The sequence below is a fragment of the Sciurus carolinensis genome, chromosome 11 (assembly GCF_902686445.1).
Source record: "Sciurus carolinensis chromosome 11, mSciCar1.2, whole genome shotgun sequence".
NCBI lineage: Eukaryota > Metazoa > Chordata > Mammalia > Rodentia > Sciuridae > Sciurus > Sciurus carolinensis.
In genome coordinates this window covers 45,421,989-45,443,755 of record NC_062223.1, presented here as the reverse complement: position 1 = coordinate 45,443,755, position 21,767 = coordinate 45,421,989, and the positions used below count along the sequence as shown (strand labels likewise).

Sequence of the window (21,767 nt, the reverse complement as noted above, 5' to 3'; positions counted from 1 at the left end):
TGTTTTACAATCTCCTGCTCTAAATAGTAGATCACTAATGTACTTAAATAGTCTTCATCTTCTGTAACATTAAATTCCATTCTAGTCAATGCATTGATGCACCAGAATTTCTTAAATCCCCTATTGTTTAGATTTAGGATTTTTATTCCAATTTTGGTCATGGGGAAAAAAATCTTTACAAGTAAACCTTCACATGTATTCATGATTATTTTCTTAGGATAAATTCCTAGATGCAAAAATTGCTGGGTCAAAGGGCAAATGAAGTGTTAAGGTTTTTGATATAAATTAATGCCTTCCAGAAAGGTGGTACCAATTTATCCCCTCCCTAGCAGAGTATGAGCAAGCCAATTTCCCTGTCAATTTTAAAATGCTTTGTCAATTTGACTGTGTTCCCTCATTTCCATACAAATTTAATGAAATGTGCTAAGTGGAAAGATAACTGCTGCTACTAGCAATGATGGAATAACTAGTATCCGAATAACCCCTCTGTTTGAGAACAACTATAAAAGCTAGATTAAACATAAAAGAAGAGCTGTCAGAAGGTATTGAGAAATAATGAAGGCAGCAGGAATTTACAGGCTGCATCCCTGGGGACAGGGTGACACACAGTGTGGCATTTGCCACTGCTGCTTCTCATTGGGGCATTTGCCAATTGCCATGTAGGGAATAAAGGCTGAAGAGAGAGCAGCCACCCAGAGCTTGTGTGGTCTTGCTGCCTGGAAGAGCAGACAAATTTGAAAGGTCAATCCCATCCTGGAGAAGAGTGGGTTTTCAGAGAAGCAAGTCTGAACCGCAATCCCTCTCAGACACTCAAGGCTCTCGGTAGCTCTGGACAAGACAGAGAAACCAGCAAAAAGTATCTGTCATGAGGCTGAAGGTTTGTGGAGAAAACAGAAGTTTCATAGTGCTGAGGATACAGAAATTAGCTTGCAGAGCTTCTGAGAAGGACAAAAACCTCAGCAAAACTAGTAATAAACTGAAAAGACATTCCTCCGAATGGGGGAAATACTTACAAATCCCATATATAATAGAAATCTAGTATCCAGAATATATAAAGAACTTTTACAACTCAACAATAAAAAGACAAATTATCTGATTAAAAATTGGGTAAAGGACTACTGTGTTCTCTTTCATCTGCTACCCCAAAAAAGGCTACTTCTTCAGAGTAAGTATGAACCTCAAATTGACCTATATCAGCTTTGGTCAGGGTTAAAGGTTATCTCCCCATGTCACCTGTCATCCGGCAGAAATCCAAATTCTTTCTGGCAGAACATAATAACTCCAGAATCTCTGCAACTTTTTTTATACAGAGTCTGGCATTCAATCAAAAACTACAAGGCCTACCAGGAAAGAGGTATACATGACAAAAATTCAAAGGAATTTTAAAAATACACTAAAAACTGCCCCACAGACTCAGATTTTAAGATAACTATGATTAACATGTATCAGATATTAAGAGTAATATCCTTCCTACCACATGAAGTATTCTAAAATTGAGGGGTGGGGGGCATCAAAACTCTAACTGAAAAGTAAGTAAAAGTCACAAGCAGAAAGTGCACAAAGGAAGATTTTAACATGCTTTTTAAACATGTTGAACATCTTTCATAATAAAAGAAATGCAAATTCTAAATACATGGAGATACCATTTCTCAATTATCAGATTTGGTACCATTACAAAGCTTGAAAGTATCTTCTTTTGATAAGGCCTCGAGGAAAGAGACCCTCTCATACAATGTGTGTATGAAGGTCCCCACCTTTAAGGAGGTTAATGTGACAATGTCTAATAAAGCCATCGTGAGTTTTAGCCCTCAACTTGCAAGAAGTATAGACCTGAAGATGAACCTTCAACAATACAAAAGTACCTATGGACAAGATACACCACTGTTAGTAATGGGGAAATATTGGGGAACCATCCATAAGAGATTTGGTTTAATAAATGATAGTCATTCATATAATGACTATCATGAAGCAGAAAACAGACTAAAGATGCAATATGGAGTGATTTGCAGGAAAATGAAAGTGCAAAAGAATAAATATATAGTAATGCTACTTTGTGTAAAAAAGAAGAGGAAATAAGATGTATCACATAAATGTATTTTCTGTACTTAGATTTACAAAATAACAACTCAGGAAGGTAGAAAGTAGTGAGCATGTATTAACAAGGTGAATGGATGAGGAGAGGAGAGAATTACTATTCTGAATACACCTTTTAATCTCATTTTGAGTTTGGGAACCATGAATATTTTGGAAGATGATGATGATGATGATGTTAAATCTATGATGGAGGGTGGAGAAAACCTAAAATGGAATATAAACAGAAGCAAATGAACTTTACTAGATTTCAAATGAATAACACAGTCACACTAATGGGGAAAAAATAACTATTTTTGACCATACACTTTTGGTCTAAAGACACAAAGATCCACTAACAAATTGAGCATTATTTTTTTTAATGTTTTTATGTTTTGTTTTGTTTTGTTTTAATAGTGATATGGTTGGCAATTCTGAGTCTGCTTCCTGTTAATTGAAGCCCAGACAAATGAGTAAATCAAAGAAGGATATTAAAAACCAGGTTTCTCAACTGCACAAAGAATTTGAAAATACTGTAGAGAGAGAAGCAAGACTAAAATGAATCATCTGGTGTTAGATTGGATATAGGAGAATTGATATGAACTCACAGATTCAAGAGAGAGATTTTAGTTATAGGGATTCCCTAGCCTGGTTGAGCCTTGACCCAAAGGCACTCCAGTAGCACTTAATGTCAAGATTTTAATTTCTAAATACCATTCTCCATGGAAAGGAACCAGGACTCTTTGAAGAAATAACTACTTCAGGTATGGAGGCAGAGAAAGTAAAAGATGATCTTGCAACATACTGTCATGAAATGCTCGAAGATTGTGGGGTATGCCAAAAGCCCACCAAAGGGGTTCCCATTGGCTCAATCTGGAAGAGTTGAACATCAAATTCAAAGGAAAAGACTTTAAAAGCAACAACAGTAAGTGGAATTATCCAGTGGAAACAACAGAAGACAACACTCAAGAATGACATTTTTCAAGTACTCAAATCACTGCAGAGCTAGAATTCTATACCCAAGGAAACTAATCCTCAAAAATGAAAAGAAACCAGTTATTTTCAGATGAAGAAAACAGAAAATTCATCCCAAGCAGATCTACACTAAAAGAAATGCTGAAGGGAGGCTCCTTAAGCAGGAGAAAAAACATCCTCAATGAAAGAATAATAATGCAGAACATAAAAGCAATGGAAAGGGTAGAAAAGTGAATAAATTTAAATTAATATTGACTATTTAAAACAGTAACAAAAATGTCTTGTGGGCTTTAGAGATATAGAATTAAAATGTCCCACATTAGTAGCAGAAGAGATAGGAAGGTAAATTTGCTCCAGAGCTGTGAGGTTTGAGCATTTTTTGGCAAGTGGTAACACTGCCAAATTCAACACTGACTAGAATAGATTAAGGATGCATGGCATAACCTCCAGGATAGTAACAAAAATAGAAAAAAAAGTTTAATTAACATTTTCAACCCTAAAAAAAGCAATATATGAGGTGAAAGAAAAAGCATAATGAGACAAAAAACAACAGTAAGATAAGGTGAAAACAGTAATAATTACATTAGTAATAACTAAATACTCCAGATAAAGGGCAAAGACCGGCAAAATGAATTTTTTAAAAAATCCAAGTACATGTTACTTATAAGAGATACATCTTAAATATAAAGATGCAGAAAAATTGGGAGTAAAGGGCTGGAAGACATATTAATAAGAACAGAAGACTGGTATAGATATGCTAATGGCAGAAAAAATAGATCTTGGACACTATTACATTTAAAAGAGGGGCTTTTAATAAAAGAGTATAAAGATCATAATTATAAAAGTTCATATCAACATGAAGATCTCATAACATAGTTTCAAATACAGGAAACAAAAATTAACTAAGCCAAAAGCATACTGGACAAATTCCAAACCATACTGTGCAGCTTTAATACACCTCTCTCAGGTGAAAAAACAAGCAGAAAATAAATTAGCTAAAATACAGAAAATTAGAGCAACATGATTAACTTAACACAGCACCCAACAATTGTATTTTCAAGCATATTTGGAGCAGTTACCAAAATAAAACATGTTCTGGGTCATAAAGCAAGTCTCAACAAGTCCCAAAGAATTAAAACCAGACAAGCATGTTCCCTGACCACACTGGAATTAATTTAAAAATCAATAACAATAACAACAAAGAACTTTTAAAAAATCCCCAAATGTCTGAAAATCAATCAATATAGTTGCAAATAACCTATGAGTCACATAAGAACTCATATTAGAAATAAGAAAATGTTTTCAACAGAATGATAATGAAAATATTAATATAAACTTGTGGGACACAGCTAATCTATGTGTAGATTAAAATGTAACAATTAAGAGACTAAGGATGGAAATCAATAATCTAAGGATTCATCTCAAGAAGTTTCAAAGAAAAGAGCAAATTAAACTTGAAAAGTGTAAGCGGTCAACACAAAGATAAGGACAAAAATCAATGAAATGGAAAAAAACATAATAGAGCAGAGGTAGTCAAATTTTCTGTGAAGGACAGATGGTGACCATTTTAGAACATTTTGGGTAGTAACATCTGTACCGACTTTTCCACTCTGCCAGCGTAACACAAAAGCAGGCATCAGGAGTACATAAGCAAATGGATATGCCTATGTTTCAATAAAACTGTATTTACAAACACAGACTGTGGTTTAGATTTGACCCATTAGTCACATTTTGTCAATCTCTGTAAAAGAGGAATTACAAAAAGTATTTTTTTTTTTAAAGTGGGTTGTTTGGTGGCAAGGGATGATTAAAATTGATTAAAACCCTGGTAAAATTATAAAGAAAAAAACAGAAGGCAAAAACTGAACATAAGCAAAAAAAGAGACACATCACTATAGATCTTAAAGGCATTAAAAAGTTGAGGTAGTGTGAATAACTTGAGGTCAATAAATTTAATAATTCAAATGAGAGGGACAAATTCATTCTTAGAAATACTAACATCAAAACTGACACAAGAAGAAATAGAAAATCCAAACCTTTATATGTCCTTTAAATATATGAGTCAGTAATTAAAATCCTACCCACAAAGAAAACTTCCAGCCCTAATGGAACTCATCAGTAAATTCTTACAACATTTCAGGAATTAAAATCAATGCTGTACAAATTATTCCAAAAGCAGATAAAATAAAATCACTTCTGAAATCATATTTTGAGGCCTTGATACAAAACTTCATAATAAAGGAAAATTGTTACAAGAAAGAAAAAGTACATGTCAATCTGGCTCATGAATATAGATTAAAAAGTTTGGCAAAGTCAAAAATATTATAAGATCAAATCTTGTGATATGTAAAACAAATAAATCTTAAGTTACTATATCACAGTAATAAAAGACTGGTTTAATATTTGAAAATCAATAAAATTCATCCCCATTGACTACATAAATAACAAAAGCTATATAGTTATTAAATAGATGTAAGGGGGAAAAGTAATGAAATTCAATGCTCACTCATGATTTTTAAATATCTTAAACTATGAATAGAAGGGAATATCTTTAATGAAAAATGTCTGTTTTGAGATCAACAGTAAATACAGTAAGGGTAAACTATTGAAACGTTTCCCTCTGAGATTGGGAGATAAGGATGTCTGCAATCACTACTTATAGTGGATATTACACAGGTGATGCAAAGAAAATTAAAATTTTTTTGAAAGAAAAACTGTCATGGTTCACAAGGGATATGATTTTAACATAAAATATTCAAAATAAACTAACAAGAATTAAAAAGTGAATTTATCAAAGTCATCGGATGTAGATAGCATAGTTAAAAATAAACTGTACTTCTTTATACCACACCAAACAATTAGAAAGTGAAAATTTTAAAACAATACCATTTTCATTAATATAATGTAAACTACCCAAGAATATATAGCATCAAAAGCATCCCCTAGGAAAAGGCCTAACAAAAATGTGCAAGAGTCATATATTGAAAACAGTATAACACTGCTGAGAGAAATTAAGGAACATCTACATAAATGGAGGGATATACCACTTTCATGGACTGGAAGACCAAGTATTGTCAAAGTGTCAATTTTCCCAATTGCTCTACAGGTTCAATGTAATCCTAATCAAAATCCCAGCCCACCTGCCTTTGAAAATTAATAAACTGATCCTAAATTTTACATGGAAAGACAAAAGACTTAGAACAGCCAAAGCAGACATTAACTTACATTACCAAATATCAAGATTTATTATAGAAAGTAGTTAAAATAGAGGTATTGGCACATGATAAATAAATATATCCATGGAACAGAACAGAGAGTCTAAAAAAGAGGTTCCCTCACTCACATGAGACTATATAATTTATAAAACAAGTGCCAATGAAGGAAAAGATGCTTTTAATATAATTAATATTTCAAATGAAACTTTATCCTATCTCAAAATATGCCAAGGAAGTCCACATGAATAATAGGACTAACAATTAATAACAGGAAAAAAAAATTAAGCTTCTAGAAAGTAACACAGGATATATTTGTAACACTGGGGTGAGCAAAGTAATCTCTTAAAGCAGGAGATTAAGGTGTGGGGGGGATGTTCCTCCAAAGATACAAAGTTTCAGTTAGGAAGAATGAATTCAACAGCCCTATTGTACAACATGGAGATTATCATTAATTATAATGTGCTGTGTTCTCGGAAACAGCTCAGTGTGGATTTTAAGTGTTCTCATCACACAGAAAAAATGACAAGTATGTAAGAAGATGCATGTTAATTAGCCATTCCACAATGCACATATATTCCAAAACCTCATGTCCTACATGACAAGTGTATACGATGTTTGTCAATTTAAAAAGATCACTCAAATATCATTTACCATAAAAGATTAATAAATCTAATTTCTTTAAAATTAAGAACCTATGCTTTTCAAAAGACATGATAAGATATATATTATATATATGTAAAATGTTGAGATTTCCTACAAATAAGTGAGAAGAAAAAGACAATCCAATTCCAAAACAAAGACTTGCATAGAACTTAATGAAAGGGGATATCCATGGCCACTAAGCATAATAAGTGTTACTGAACAGCATTAATCATCAAAAAAATTCAAACTAAAACCACAGGGTTTTCCTTAAACTCTTCGGAATGACTATGATTTTCTTGTGTTAGTGAGACTGTAGAATAACTAAAACTTTATTATTTTGGTGGTGGCAGCATAAATTGCTACATACAATTTAGAAATCTATTTTTCAGTATCTACTGAAATTGTACAAATGCATATCCTATGATCCAGCAATTCTACTCCTGGGTATAAAACCAATAGAAATGCATACATATGTACACCAAAAGACACATACAAACCACATAGTAGCATTGTCCATATTTGCCCCAAATTGGAAACAAAACACTCATCAATAGTCAAACCAATAAACAAATGATAGCAGATTCTTACAATAGAATACTATACAGCAATGAAAAATAAGGACTTTCTGCTACACAGAATCAAACTAATAAATCTCACAGACATAATTTTGAGGTAAAGCAAACAAACAATGTACAATTTCATTTATATAAAGTTCCAAAACATCAGAAGTAATCTACAGTGAGGGACTCAGAATAGGATTACTTTTGAGTGGTAGATAAGGACTAAGGGACATAAAGAAGCTTTCTATGGTGCTATTGATGTTCTAAACCTTTGTCCAGGGGTGATGACATTGGTATGTGACTTCATAGAATTTATGAATCTTCATCAAGTTTCTTAAATTTATGAGTGTGTTATACTTTAATAAATTGCCTCCCATAAAATATGCAATGTGGACAGAAGTTATACGATTATACTAAGGGTTCAGAGCAGGTTTTCATTTTTCTATACAAAGAATATACCTCTTAGTCCGTTCATCTTGATGCAAACTCAGAAGACTTGAGAAAAGCAAGGTTCTTCTGTGTGGGTCAAATTTCTGTTATGATAACAAACACCTGAGAAAATCAACTTATAAAATAGTTTATTTGGGCTCAGTTTTAGGGGTTTTAGATCCTTGTCCATTGGTCCAGAAAGAGTCCAACTATCTTCAAGGGCACAATCCCATGATTTTAGGCCTGTCACGAGACCCTACCTCCAAAAGTCTCTACCACCTCCCACTAGCACCACACTGAGGACCAAACCTCTGGTACTAGGCCTCTGGAAGGCACCTGCACCTCTCCTATTCACATAAAGCCTTGTTACCATGGTCGCTTTATGGATGTGCACACAGGTACACAGGTCTATGTAGACACCTGCATGCATACAGCCTTCACATAACAGAAGAAAAGGTGATGACTTAACAGTCCTTGGTGACCTTACCATGACCACTCATCCCCACGACATTTAAAATGAGAAGGGTCTTAAACTTTTGCATTTTCACCATAAACCTTCCTAAGGAATCGGCCTTTGCCATCTGTACCTTCTGGTAACACACAGGCTAACCCGGGTCCACAGGAACACGACAGAAATCTCCAAACAAAAGAAAGCTCTGCATGGTATTGAGTCCCCTGTGGCATTTTGACTGACTGCTTTAAGACACTGGAGAGGAGTCATTCTTAGGAACAATCTTAAAGAACTGTATTATTAAGTAACAAAGAACAGTGGCAAGATGCAGAGACAATCAGGGGTGACGAGCTTCCCTGCCATTCAGATGTTACAAATAATATGAAAGCCATTCCACACCCTTTAGGAATGTGCCCCTATACCCCAAAGAAAGTCGCTGTGAACAGGCCCTTTCCCAAAGTCTAGGTGTGTGGGGGAGGGGCGGGTGGCGGATCCTGCCATGCAGAGACATTATCAGGGAACTGTGAAGATATTAGCTATTTGACTCAATTTATTCCAAGCTGAAACATAATAGTACATTATAAAATCTGTTTTGATTTTACTTAATCTAATGAAAAAAATGTTCATCTTTTTGATAAGTGCTCATTAGCCATTTTTTTTCTGACATAAACAGACAAGAAAGATGTTCTCGTGCTGCATTTAAAACCCAACTCAGCTAATTACAGTGCAATGACTCAAAGAACAAAATCAGCGTACTGAAGTTTCTCACTTGAGTTGTCTTTATAGTTGAATTAAAAATCTTTAAAAAAAAAAAAAATTAGAAGGGTCCCAGCAGTGTGTTTTACATTTAGGTGAAATGATGTTTAAGTAAACAAAGGCTGAAGTCTAGCACGCGATAAAGTTTTCGAATGTTCTGGTCAATTGCTTTCTAAGAGCAGTTGCTGAATTTGCCAACAGAGGTTAGTGCTTACTGCTTGGCAGGGAGGGGTGCTCTCTTGTCTGGCAGCAGTGATGAGTTTGTATAATAAATTCACCCTACTTCACCCAGTCCCCTGTGAGAGCAAAAGTCTACATGTAGATAATACCTGGTCAGGGTTGGAGCCAGACGGGGACCAGGAAATTGTGTGAAGCTAAATGGCCCGAATCGTCTCACCTGTAGTCCTGCTCATGACTTTTAGGAATAGCAGATGGTTTTGAATTTGGGCTATAACACTATCCTCCCTGAGTCTGAAAGAATTCATGCCATTTCCCAAAAGTATTAGATTTCAACTCCAAGAAAATTTTTTAACTTGCATAATCTGACTTTGGGGGTATTTTAAATGTGGTTATGATCCAAAAGGATCATTTTGCGATTTTTAAAAATTTTTTTATTTTATTATAAAATACATTTAACTGAAACTAGAAAGTCTGAAAATTATTTTAGAAGACTCATAAATTATGCTTATTATACTCAAACTGCTATCACAGAGAGGAAAAGGCAAAATGAATTAAATATATCACTTTTTCCTACTCTAAGAAGTCAGTATCTAAATGAGCACTTGTAGATTTTTTTTTTTTTAGGTTCTGTTGAATGAGCAATAAAATAACAGAACAGTCTACTACTGGGTCAATGCGATGGACAGTTGGCTGAGTCTCCTTCACAAATGACTTTGCTAGCATTTAACAGTCGACAGACAACAGGTACTAAGAAAAAATACACATCTCGAGTCTTGCAGGGATTCAGATGGTGCTAGTGTGTGTTAAGAAAATATCTATTCTTTATTAACAGAGTTGAAAGCACAGTACAGCTGAACCCTGAAGTAACCATGCAAGGCTTGCTGGTTAAGAATTCAGGCTAGCACAGTGGTGCACGCCTGTAATCCCAGCAGCTCAGGAGGCTGAGGCAGGAGGATCATGAGTTCAAAACCAGTCTCAGCAAAAGCAAGGTGCTAAGCAACTCAGTGAGACCCTGTCTCTAAATAAAATACAAAATGTGGCTGGGGATGTGACTCAGTGGTCGAGTGCCCCTGAGTTCAATCCCCAGTTACCCCTCCTCCCCAAATAAAATAACTGAGGCTGGAGGAGACAGAGGTTCACATCCAACCCTGCCACCTTCTCTTCAAGGGAAGGAGAACAAGATTCCTCACTTCTCCAGACTTAGCACGGGCCTGTCATGTTATCAGGATTCAAAAACATGGCTGGCGAGGAGGAACCACCAGTAGAATAGGAGCCTTGAGGACTTTTCTGCTGTCTTCCATTCCATGCTGTGTGACATTGCCAACACTCCAGGGCTCTCTGGAGTTAAAAGGCGAACCTTTTCTCTGTACCATACTAAGTGATCAGTTTCGGACATCAGATCCCCAACTCTGACCTTCTTATCATTTTGATCTTTATTAAATATCACCCCCAAATATCAGTATGTACAAGAAATGGTGCATGGTAGGTTCAGTCATCACGGGTCACCGGAAAACTACATCTTTTCTGAAATTCTACTGCTGGGCTTTATGCTTGCATTTATTCATTTTGTCCCAGCACTTGAGATATCCTATTGATACTGCCGTTGACCGAGATGAGTTCTGCGCCCTCTAATGCTGAAGACTGAACACTAGAGAAGCACGCCAAGGCAAGCAGATTAAGCAGGTTTTATTTAAAGGTAATTATACAGACTTCTCCCAGGAGGGAAAAGAGGCTTAGGCTGATGTTCTAAAGTCCCAGGAAGTGAGCACACCCTACATCTTTTATAGGTTAAGGTCTCTTTTTTTCTCCAGTTCTCTCCCCCCGTATCTCTCCTTCCTGCCTACGTGACTAGGCCTGGTTTTGCATTAAGTGAGAAGCCATGGGCAGGGGGAGGGCCAGGGTGACTCAGCCAGGCAAGGGCCCAGGGGGCATTAATTAGCAGCTCCTTCCCTGCAGTCCTTGATAAGGGCAGGCAAATCTGGTAATCAATGGGCTCTGGAGATCCTTGACATTCCATTCTCCCAGGGGCAGTCTCCAACTTCCAGAGGCAGATGGCTTTCATGGCCTCCATTTCCTGGATTTGACATGATCCCCTATTCCTACACTAACTGCCTGTCCCCAATTCTGGCTTCATATTTGCCCAATGTCCTACTTACAGGACAGCATATATGTATCCCAGTGTTCCATTTATAGGATGATCTATTTTCATTCTTAATGAAAATGAAAGACAGGTAAGCTCTAGATTGTGGTTTCTAACTGTAAGGAAAAATGCAGCTCAGCTCGGGACCCGCAGCGATTCTAGCCGCTGCTGCGCACTCCCGTCTCAGTTGCGGCTCAACAATAGCTCCCAGAAAAATGCACCACGGACACGAGGCCTCACGCAAGAGACTTTATTATGCGGACGACTAGCACGTCCACTTCAGGGTGAAAAGAAAGGAAAAAAGAAAGATGGCGTGTGAGCTTCTCCCAGATATTGGAATCTCCTGGGCTGGAAGGAACCAGTGGCAGAGGAGAATACTTGCAAGCTGACTGGTGAACCAATAGCTAGCTAGCATGTTTGGACGTAATGTGGGAAGCAGGAAATGACTGTAGCATAGGCCGGAAATTCCTGTAACGTAAGAGGTGGGCGGAGCACAGATTGACAAGTGGTTGGGAGGCGGGGTATCGGCTTTATATTACACTAACCTACTTTAGCATACATGTGATTTTCCTTGAAATACAGAATTGAACACTTGGGACTTAATGTGTTTTGCTGTTGTTGTTGCTCTTTTTGGTTACCTATAATATTAGGATACATTTTGACATGATCACAAAAGCATGGAATATAACTGGCTGTAACTCAGTCCCCAGCATCCCCGCCCTTCTCCCTTGCCCTCTTCCCCTCCTTCACTCTATTGATATTTCTGTAAGTTATTTATAGTTTTGTTTTTTTTTTAATTAGTGTCTCATGGATATACTTGATGTTGGGATTCACTGTGCTGGGTTTTAATACTGCTTTTAATAAAGGAGACATATTAGTTGGCATACTAATTGATTGGAAGGGACCGTGTTTGTTTTACTCTGGTTTTGACCATCGCAGCTGAAACCATGGGTGTTCCCCAATCCTACGCATGCTTACAGAAGCTCCCCAAACACCTTATCCCTATCCATTAATACAAAAACCTAATGGTCACTCATTATTGAATACTTACAAAGTTCCAGAACTGCATGAAACTCTTTCATAGATTGTTTCACTTAACCCTCAAACAACTCTAGACAGTGAGCGCTGGCATCCCAATATTCCGAAGTATCAGAGAGGCTGAGCAGCTGGTAGTGTGCCGGGGTTTGAAAGATGGTCTCCCATCCAAAATCCACCTTGACACTTAATCCCATTGTGGTGATATTTAGAGTCGGGACCTTTGGGAAAGTGATTAAGCCATTGGTGAATTCCTGCCTTTTAAAAGGACTGGAGGAAATTGGCTCAGGTCCTTTTTACCTTTCTCTCCCTTCCGCCATGTGAGGACACAAGAGTTCAAGGTACCATCTTTGAAGTGGAGACTGGGGTCCTTACCAGCTCTTAATATTTTATCCCCTCCTCCATGTGCACGTAATCTTCCTGTCCTCTAAACTGGTGATCTCCAAAGTGTGGGATGTGTATCAAAGGGAGATCCAGAATGATCCAGTCCATGAGAAGCATGGAAGGTAGAAGGGAAATTCTAGATCTTCTATTCGAATTGATTTTTTAACAACAAAATGAAGAAAGAAGTTAAGTATTAACAGAATATAATATATGGCTTGACGCTGACACACTCAAAGAGAAACCTTGAATGTCCTAAGGGAAGGGGAATTCCATTCTAGGCAGATGCAGCCCCCCTGGACAGGGCCCTGGATAAGTAGATTCATACATGGTATATTATGAACTCCTAAGTACAAATAGCTTTAAAATGATGCCTTCCAAAAGAGGTGGGGGGTGAATTGAATACAAAAACACAAGTGGAAGCACATCAGCAAGGGAACAGCAGAGTTTATTTCTCTCCCCTTCCTATTACACTTTCTTTGTCTGCCACCATATGGGGTAAAAGTGATGGAGTAATCATGTCTGTTAAAAAACTGGACAAAAGAATTTAAGTACAGACATGAAGCCACATCAGTAATGATGAATGTTTCTTAACATGGACGCTGTGTCTGATTCAATTTCAGAATTTCAGTGAACTTGATAATAAGTACTTACAAGTCTCTCATGTAGCACGTTGCCTACCCAACATCTATTCTCACATTCTTTCTTACTAAAAGAATCCTGATTTTTGAAAGGGATGACTTGATTCTCCAGACTGGCATGGACAGCCATGTAACCCCAGATTTGGCAATAGGAAGCAAACAAAGTCTGTGGGGATATCAGGAAAAGTTTTTGATTCATGAACATAGGCCTCCCTCCTCCCTCCTTCGCAGGTCTGACTTAGGAGGCGCGACTCCTCCCTCTTCCCTTCTGTCTGGAATTCTCCTGTGAGACCAAGAGCAGCCATATCGTAGCCATGAAGGAACAAGCATGAAGACAAAGACACCAGAGAGGAAAGAGAAGGGGTCTGGAACCATCCCTGGGTGGTGAGCAAAAATAGACTCTGATTCAGTTAAGCCACTGAAACCAAGTGTCCACTACATGCAGCCACATGCAATCTTCTTTAGAGGTTTAAAACTTAACATCAAAAGACCAAAGGCCACACATCAACGGAAACACATGCTCTTCCTGCTGTTTTCTGAATGGCTGAGATTATACACAGAAACAACCTGGCAATAATTAAAGTGCATTTCCTAGCCTGTAAATATAGCTAGGAAATATTCTGGCCATTTATTCAAAATTCCACAAACAAGAGTGCATTTTTTTCCACATTTACATCTAGATTTTTAATGGAAAGACTACATGAACTAGGTTGTCCCTTACACTTTATAATGAGCCATAGACAAAAATAGTCATCTCAAAAGAATCCGCGAATTAATGAACTCTGACAGGAGTACAATGGTACAACCCATTACCTTCTTTCGTTTTTATTTAAAAATCCCTTTATTATAAATATGCCACATGCATTTGATAAAATAATGGAGCACTACAGAAGAGCATGGGAGGAAAATTTCACCTCTTCCAAAGTTATTTATATAAATAGTTGCTGCATTCAGAGACGGGGCTACTTGAATGGTCAAGGAACCCCCAGACTCAATGAGGTCTCTCTATCCATCCTCTCTCAAATCATTCAGCACTCTTTTGCAATTATATATTTGTCAGTGTGATTTTTTAAATTAATTAATTTATTTATTTAGATTCATCATACACAAATGGGGTACAACTGTGGTTTCTCTGGTGGTAATGAAGTAGAGTCACACCATTTGTGTAATCATACATGGACATAGGGTAATGATGTTTGTCTCATTCTGTTATTTTTCCTTCCCCCGACCCCTCTTTTTCCTCTATACAATCCATCCTTTCCCCATTCTTGCTTCCTTCCCACCCCCCATTGTGATGGTTTAATTCATATCCATCTCCTTCTCTAGACAGGGGCTCTTTGAGGGCAGAGACCCATTGTTAGTGTTTTATTACAGGCCCTGATCCTATTAAGCACTCACCAAATAAATATCCATTGAATGGATGAATGAGTGAAAACTGATGGGTATTAGAAATAATGAAGTTCTGATTTCAAGACGATAGGGTGCACGATGTAAACATATGACTTTCTTTGTCCAATTAAATATTATAAATTGGAGTAATGAAGTTCTGCAGAACTGAACCCAAATGCCTCTTTGCAACTCACTGACCTCTGTTGAGAACTGAGAAGGATGCAGTTGTCAGAGACAAAAAGGGTCACACCCATTATTCAAGTCAAGACTTCCTTGTTCCCTGAGTCATCCGCCCTGATGGACAGGGACTTACAGACTGGGAAAAAAAAGATATCTAACTTGTGTTCCGTCCTATTCAAAGGAAGAAGTGTTTCATCAGGCTCCTCCTTCTCTCCCAAAGTTTCCTTCTTTATCAACAGAAGGTTCTGACACCTGAGAGATTTCTGCTGTTAAGAAGCCTGGCTCAGGGTGAAAAGGGCATCCCTAAGCCAACCCCCTCTCCTGATGCAGAAGCAGGTGATTTGCTTCCACAAAGTAAACTTTTATCTGTAACACTACAGATCCCACACTTGACCTTGACACCCTGAACATGACCCTGGAGTGTTGGTGATCAGAGATGGGCAGCCAATGCTTCACAGGTTCCCTGGGAAGAACCAAACAAGGGTTGCCCAGGACACAGGGTGAAGGCTGGGCTGCTGGGTTCTGATCCAGCCATGTTGGGTTCTTCCTCCTCCTCTCCTCCTGAGGCTGGAGACAGAGAACATGACGAAGGAAAAGCCAACCGCTTAGTGTAAAGACTGTACAGGAGTCACCCACTGAGTTGTTTATTGATTTGCGGACGCCTCCACCCTGTGAAAACCCCCTCTGCTCTGGTTTGAATGTTTGTCCACTCCACAATCACTGAAATTTAATTTCCACCAAAACTCTATTGAGAAGTGAGGCAGTTCTTAAAATCTATTTTAATTGGCACATAGTAAGCTTACATATTTATGGGGTACAGCGTGGCATTTTAATACACATATACAATTTGCAAGGATCAGAACAGGGTAACTGGCATATGTGTCCCTTCAGACGTTTATCACCTCTTTCTGTGGGGAATATTCAAGATCCTCTCTACTACTATTTTGGCATATTCAACTAATTCTTGTCAACCATTGTTATTCTACTGGGCAATAGAGCATTAGAAGTTTTTCCTCCTATCCAATTGTATCCCTGTATTGAACAACCATCCTCTCTCCATCTCCCCACGCCCTTCCTGAGCTCTGAAAACCACTATTGTAGTCTCTACTTCTATGAGATCAACTTTTTAGCTTCCATATAACACATGAGAACTCCAGTGTTTGTCTTTCTGTGCCTGACTTATTTCACTTCACATAATGTCCTTCCGTTTCAACCATGTTGCTACAAATGAAGAATTTCCTTCTTTTTATGGCTGAATAATATTCCATTGGTACACACACATACACACACACACACACACACACACACACACACACACATATATATATAACAAATTTTCTTTATCCATCCATCCACTGATGGATACCTAAGTTGATTCCATATCTTTGCTATTGTGAATAGTGCTGCAATAAATATGCAAATACAGATGTCTCCTCAAGATACTGATTTCAATTCCTTTGGATATATAATCAGTGTAGGATTGCTACATCCTGTGATTGTTCTACTTCTAGTTTTTTGTTTTCCAAATGGTTGCACAAATTACAACTCTGAAGAGGTGATTAGGCCAGGAGGTCTCTGCCCTGAATGGTGGTTTAGTACCTTTTAAAAATGGCTTTTTTAGGAATGGGTTCTCTCTCTGTGCTCTTTTGCTCTCGGGTCACGTGAAGAACACTGTCCCTCCCCTCTGGTGGATGCAGTGTCTAAGGCACCATCTCGGAAGCAGAGACTGGGCCCTTAATAGACATCGACCCTAACAGTGCCTTGGTCTTGAATTTCCCAGCCTCTAGAACTGTGAGAAATCCATTCCTGTTCTTTATAAATCACCCAGAAACCACCTGGTCAAGAATACAATGGAGTCAACTAGCATAGGAAGAGGAAAAACCTCGGAAGATTGGTGTAAACAACAAAAAATGAAGAGGCTACAGTACAGGCAGAGAAAAGGTAGGAGGGAAAAGGAGGGAGAGTCCTCAGCTTCCTTGTGCCTGAATTCAGGGGCAAAACACCAGCTGCACTAATGGAGGCTGGGAAATTTCCAATGAGAATCAGGAGTTGAAGCTGAAGACAAGGTCAGTATGACACACGGTGTGGTAGGTGCAATTATTAAAAAAAAAAAATAAGTCTTCAGATGCATGAAAAGAAGTAGAACTGTTTTCAACAAATAAGGCAACAAAGGGTCCTTAGCCTCTCGGTAGGGATAGCACTACCTTCTTAAGAGGGACTATCTTAAATTCCAGAGGAAAACTACCAGCATGACAAAGGCTTAGAACCCAGAGTCCCTGGAACAATCGAGGCTCATTCCAGGACCAGCAGGGACGACTGGGGACTTGCAGAAAGCCCAACCCTTCTGACCATCTCAGCTCACTGCCTCACACCTTGGTGTGAATCTGACAGGCACTAGCTTCTCTGCCATGAAAACACCCTTTGTTAATGCAGTTCACTCCCAGGGCAAGCGGATCTAATAGTGTGTGTGTGGGTGGGGAGGGAGTCTATATAAATATATAAGCAATCATTTTCTCCTGCCTCATTCTAGAAAGGATTCAAGTAGCTTACAGTGCTGTCTACAAACAATGCGGGACAGCACACAGTGAAGAACAGAGAAGAAAGATAATGTCCTCTTCTTCTACCTCTTCTCTCCCCGCTGCACTCTATTTTTGCCTGGGGGTCCCAAGTCACAAATGCCATCTGGTTTGACCCAACACCTGCTCCAAACGAGCGGTTTCCGCACAGGCAGCCTGAACGAAACCTGTGTATTCTGCTGCATCTCCTCTGACACAACAGACAGGAACTGGAAACAGCAGAAACAAGACAGGGCCACCTCCCCCAAAGACCTGACCAACTACCGCCCTGCATTCTTCCAACAGTTAGTGGAAAGTTAAACTGGCAACGCTGACTCAGTGCAAACGCAGAGGAGAGAGAAGCACTGTTTCTGATCATAGGCTCCCCTATGATCTGTCTTTTCATTTTGGTTCTTAACAATGCTTCTTAGGTGTACTTTTATTTGAAGAGACCACAGGTTCCTTTTGGATCTAAGTAAATTTAAATCGCAAAGGAGTGGGTAATGGAGCAGCAGCGTAGTTTGATGCAAGGGTTTTAGAGCCATCTGCCAGGTTTCAAAGCCGGGCCTGGTTGTTAGGTATGACTTAGATTTGATTTGTTTAGACTGTTTAGGTTAGGCTTTGGGCAAACTACTCGACATCTCTTAAAATCAATTTCTTCCTCTTTAAAATGAGAATATTGATATGTTGTGAATGTCACGAAGTACCTCATGCTCAGTTCAGGAGCCAGGATGAAGTAAGTGCTCAGGCAATGGTGATTAGTGATTCCCACAAATAGATGTGTTCAAGCGATATTGTGTAGAAAAGGGAATAAGGCCGCAGCGAGCCCAAATGTGATTCCATTATCATCACTTCTAGAAATGAACTCTGATATTCCTTTAGATTAAAACTTATAGACTCCTAAAGCTCAAGAAGTAAAATCAAGAATCAATGCTTGGGATGGAATCAAACTAAAAAGCTTCATCATAGCAAAGGAAACAATCAAGAATGTGAAGACAGAGCCTACAATATGGGAGAAAATCTTTGCCACCTGCACCTCAGATAGAGCATTCATCTCCAGGATATATAAAGAACTCAAAAACTTAACACCAATAAAATAAAATAACCCAATCAATTAATGGGCAAAGGAACTGAACAGGCACTTCACAGAAGAAATATGATTGGTCAAACAAATGTATGAAAAATTTTCAATATCTCTAGCAGTTAGAGAAATGCAAATTAAAACTACACTGAGCATCCATCTCGCTCCAGTCAGAATGGCAATTATCAAGAATACAAGCAACAATAAATGGCAAGGATGTGGGGGAAAAGGCACACTCATACATTGCTGGTGGAGTTGCAAATTATTGCAACCACTCTGAAAAGTAGTATGGAGATTCCTCAGAAAACTTGGAATGGAACCATCATTTGACCCATTCATCCCACTCCTCGGTTTATACACAAAGAACTTAAATCTGCATACTGCAGTGATGCAGCCCCATAATTATTTATAGAAGCTCAGTTCACAATAGCTAAAGTACGGAACCAATCTAGATGCCCTTCAATAGATGAACAAATAAAGAAAGTGTGGTATATATACACAATGGAATATTACTCAGGTATAAAGAAGAATGAAATTATGGCATTTGCCAGTAAATGGTTGGAACTGGAGACTGTTATGTTAAATAAAATAAGCCAATTCCAAAAAACCAAAGGCCAAATGTTATCTCTGATATGCAGATGCTAACTCACAATAAGGGGGGGGGGACGGGGGGGGTAGGGAAGAACAGAAGTACTTTGAATTAGACAAAGGGAATGAAGGGAAGGGAATGGGAATAGGAAAGATAGTAGAATAAGTCGGACATTACTATCCTATGTGCATACATGATTACATGACTGATGTAACTCTATATCATGTATGACACTCATACACTCTATGTATGAGTGTGCCTTTTCCCCCACATCCTTGCCATTTATTGTTGCCTGTATTCTTGATAATTGCCATTCTGACTGGAGTGAGATGAAATCTCAGTGTAGTTTTAATTTGCACATATACATGTATGTATAATGTGTCAAAATACATGCTACTGTCATGTGTAACTAATAAGAATTTTAAAACGATTTTAAAAACTTGTACTCATTAACATAGGTTTACATTTCCAGTATCTAAAAGCTCACAAGATTAAAAATTGCAAAAATGTGGGAGTATTCTTGTTGTAAGTACACAAGGGGTATGACCCTCCCATCATGCTGGGGTTAAGTAGCTGATATGTTCCCTTCCGACTGGAAGACTCTTAAATTGCATTAAAATCTAATAGAGTAAGAACAGAAGAACCAAGTCAGCCCTGGGAGACCTCGGTCAGCTGACCCCAGTAGACTAGATGAGAAGAACCGAAGGCCACCTTCTGAAACACTGCAAAGACCAGGGATTCCAAGACCAGGGAAGACTCAGATGGATATGGGCCAAAACACAGAGGGCTGGATTATTTTGCTTGGCTCCAGGAAAACAAATCTAATCAACAATCAATCAATGTTTGTTGTATCCAGGACTGTGAAAAGCTCTAAGGTATAATACGGAAACAGGTACCAGACTTGGTCCCAGAAATGAGAATGGAACATCTGAAACAGACTGTCAGATTGTTTAGGTGGGCAATGGCCACAGACTTCCTTTCCATCTCAGGAGCTTAGCTATGACATGTCAGTATTTTCTGTCACAAGCCCATAGGCCTGGGTATTATTCAGTATCCCTTCTAGACAATAAGGTGCGTGCTTTGAGGAGCCACGGTGTTTAATTCTGGAGACAGTTGCTGCATAAGGCTGGTCATGGTACTCCCAAACGTGGTTCCTTTGCAAAATGCTCATCAGAAAAGTGAGAATAAGAAGTAACAGAGGAGCCCTTACACTGAATAGTTTAAAAATTTGCACTTGAGCTCTTGAAAGAAAAGTGTATCAAAGCCAATGAGTAAAAACAACATCTAAAAAACATCTGTCATTATCAGGTAATTTCAAAATAAACTGTTATTTTGTGTGAAAGCTACTTTTCTATTCCTTACGGAAAAGCGTTAACTCGTGTTCCCAATCAACAGCTTTTTGATGCATTTAGTCCTAAATTGTCATGCTGCCTACAAAATCTGCAATAAAACAATTTGAAGCCCTAGAGTAAACAAAATGTGTTTAGCAGAATGGCAGACTCCGGAAGCTGATCAGAAACAAGCACACACTGTCTGTCAGGGCGCTTCCTGGCTTTTTCTCTGTTTTATTCATTTATACTAATGTGTGGACAAGAAAGTTGAAAACATTTTGCCTCAAATAAAACCCTGAGATTTATATGTAATTTCTAAGCTTATCCTTGGGAAAGAAGCCACAATCTGTTTTCAGACAAGAGTGAAACACTTGCAATTCCCTTTGAAAAACAACGTCCAATCTTCCCTTAAATTGAGATGCCAGAGCAACTAGATTGCAATTTAAATCAGAGGACAAAATTAGCCCAGGTACACCGGGTGGAAGGAGAGGCAAAGCCGACACTGTGGTAAATAGCCTATGAATTCAAAATGCAGTCTTCCCTCCGCCCCTAGCAGATTTGACTTCCAACAAATTAGAGAAATAAATTGTCGTTCACCTACAATCTACTGGTAAACAAACATTTTTCACCTGCCACTTCTTGACCATCTCTTGAGCTGAGCCTTTTAAGTTCCATAAAGGATTGAGGAGTAACGATAACTCCTAGAGTTCACAATGATCTTTGGCAAGGCTGTAATGGAAACCAAATATCTGCACCAAATTCCAAACATTTTCCATAGTAATAGAAGCCTTCATATTATTAATATTAGCATGGCCTTGGAGAGGTGGGGTAGAAACTCAGGGAGGGGAAGCAATGGACAACAGAAGCTGAAATATTTCATCTCCTGGTAAATCCAGAGATTTGGGTTTCAAGTTGGATCCAAGAAAGCCCAAATAAGGACCAACATCAAGGCAGGACTTGGCTAAACACCTTTGTGTTCAGCAGAAATGAACTGAGCATTCTTGATGGACAGAGGCTTGACAGCTAAGATATCTTGGTGCTTCAGTGAATGGATTTATGGGTTGGGTCTTCTTACAAGCTGGATTAAAGGTTCGACTTCCTATTTCTGTAAGACTCAGTATACCCTGGTATAATCACAGTCCCAGATGTGTCCACTCTTCTCTACGG

The 21,767-nt window shown here is 38.3% G+C and overlaps 1 protein-coding gene across 1 annotated transcript in view; it reads right to left on the bottom strand.

The window, feature by feature from the left end:
- The window catches only part of LOC124960106 (uncharacterized), a 168,270-nt gene that overhangs the window by 88,310 nt on the left and 58,193 nt on the right, over positions 1-21,767 (bottom strand). The window lies entirely within an intron of this gene.